The sequence below is a fragment of the Photinus pyralis genome, unplaced genomic scaffold, assembly GCF_008802855.1.
Source record: "Photinus pyralis isolate 1611_PpyrPB1 unplaced genomic scaffold, Ppyr1.3 Ppyr1.4_LG2, whole genome shotgun sequence".
Classification (NCBI taxonomy): Eukaryota; Metazoa; Arthropoda; class Insecta; order Coleoptera; family Lampyridae; genus Photinus; species Photinus pyralis.
In genome coordinates, this window is record NW_022170403.1 from 22248381 (window position 1) to 22250578 (window position 2198).

General features: G+C 31.1%; 2 long non-coding RNA genes across 2 annotated transcripts; one reads left to right on the forward strand and one right to left on the reverse strand.

The window, feature by feature from the left end:
• Window positions 1–209: 209 nt before the first annotated feature.
• On the reverse strand, window positions 210–613 carry LOC116163216. Its single transcript, XR_004143696.1, has 3 exons — window positions 513–613; window positions 307–391; window positions 210–252 (listed from the first exon to the last, which is right to left on the reverse strand). It is a non-coding gene; the product is annotated as an uncharacterized LOC116163216 (long non-coding RNA).
• Window positions 614–1487: 874 nt separating this feature from the next.
• Window positions 1488–1950, forward strand: LOC116163179. Its single transcript, XR_004143688.1, has 3 exons — window positions 1488–1603; window positions 1725–1809; window positions 1864–1950. It is a non-coding gene; the product is annotated as an uncharacterized LOC116163179 (long non-coding RNA).
• Window positions 1951–2198: the final 248 nt, after the last annotated feature.

The window sequence follows — 2198 nt, forward strand, 5'->3', positions numbered from 1 at the left end:
AATTACAGGTCTCACAAAAGGAACCGTTTTCTACGAACTAGCGCCTTTTTTTCTGACACTGAAAAAATTAGAAATTACTACAAACGAATTTTTGAATTTTTAAGAACTCTTTTTTGAACATGTTCTTGATGAACGACTCCATTAATAGGTCTCTAATGAAGGTTGAAGGATTTATAGTGGATTACCTATTATAATAAATTTTTTCTTTTTTGGCGATCGATTTCGACATTTATTGTCATCATCTGGCCCTAGCTAAAATATACATAAATAAAATCTCGTATGTTAACAAGTTAGAGGTTTTCTTACCGTCAAAGTTAAAATATTAAAATATAGATGAATGGTGGTAACATAAGTTATTTTTTGTGAGCCGATGTGGATGTAGATGTGGCGGCTGAAATAAATTTTGTGAAGTTAGTAAATCGTGTAAGGTGTATGTGTCTGTATGTATTGGGTGTGTTTAGGTTTATGTAGTGTTTGTATGTGTAGATTTTATTAAAATATTAAGAGCTTACTCAACTGTGTTGTGGCTGTAAAGTGAGGTTATGTGTGTTCATTGGCGTGGTGTGTAAAAGGGGGCATCGATTTGTATAGGTGATTAGTGTTAAATTCTGTGATGTCGTTGCTAAGGATAATATTTTTGTCCAGAAGGGCTTTGTGTATTTCGTAGTGTTCTAAATTTCCACACACACATAAATAACATATCTAACATAAAATTCACACTAGAAATAGAAAAAGACCGAAAAATCAACTTCCTAGACCTCACACTGCACAACCACACAACTTACATATCTTATAATATCTATAGAAAACCCACCACCACCGACATAATAATACCTTACCACTCACATCATTCCCCTAACATAAAAAACACTGCATTCCACTTCCTATTTAATAGATTACTATTTAATAGATTACTAATAGATTACTAAACACCCCACTCGACACACAAAATTTTAATTTAGAATACAACACCATTCTTCAAATAGCATTAAATAACAATTACGATCTAAACTATATACATAACATTTTCAAAAAAACAAAAACAAAACACAGCCTAAAAAACATCTACCCACATCACAAACACAGATCCAAATACTTATCCATTCCATACTATCAACATATACAAAGACCACTACAGAAATTACTAAAACCACACAACACCACCCTCACATCCCACATTACATAATATATTAACAAACAACAAACCAAAAGAACCACACCATCTACAATCAGGAATTTATAAAATCACATGCGATCAATGCAACTATATGTATATACATAGGACAGACTACTCGCCAATTTCAAATTAGATTTAACGAACACAAGAAAAATATACCACATTCAGCAATAGGAACACATACAAAATCCACGAATCACACCATCTCAATAGAAAACACACAAATTTTACACAAATACAAAGAATATCAAAAACTTACAATACTAGAACACTACGAAATACACAAAGCCCTTCTGGACAAAAATATTATCCTTAGCAACGACATCACAGAATTTAACACTAATCACCTATACAAATCGATGCCCCCTTTTACACACCACGCCAATGAACACACATAACCTCACTTTACAGCCACAACACAGTTGAGTAAGCTCTTAATATTTTAATAAAATCTACACATACAAACACTACATAAACCTAAACACACCCAATACATACAGACACATACACCTTACACGATTTACTAACTTCACAAAATTTATTTCAGCCGCCACATCTACATCCACATCGGCTCACAAAAAATAACTTATGTTACCACCATTCATCTATATTTTAATATTTTAACTTTGACGGTAAGAAAACCTCTAACTTGTTAACATACGAGATTTTATTTATGTATATTTTAGCTAGGGCCAGATGATGACAATAAATGTCGAAATCGATCGCCAAAAAAGAAAAAAAAATTTATTATAATAGGTAATCCACTATAAATCCTTCAACCTTTCTTTTTTGAACCTTTTTGAATCGATATTGAATTTTTTCAGTGTTATATTTAAAAAAAAGAATATAATATGCTATTTGTAGATTGAAATATACAGGGTATGCCATTTAAATAAAATGAAGTTAGATCCAATAACTTTTTGACCCGATACTGTATGATTATTTATTTTGAAAACGGCAGATTATTTATCAATAATTTTCAAGAAACATTTTTTTGATTCTGTTGTTACTAAGAATATAT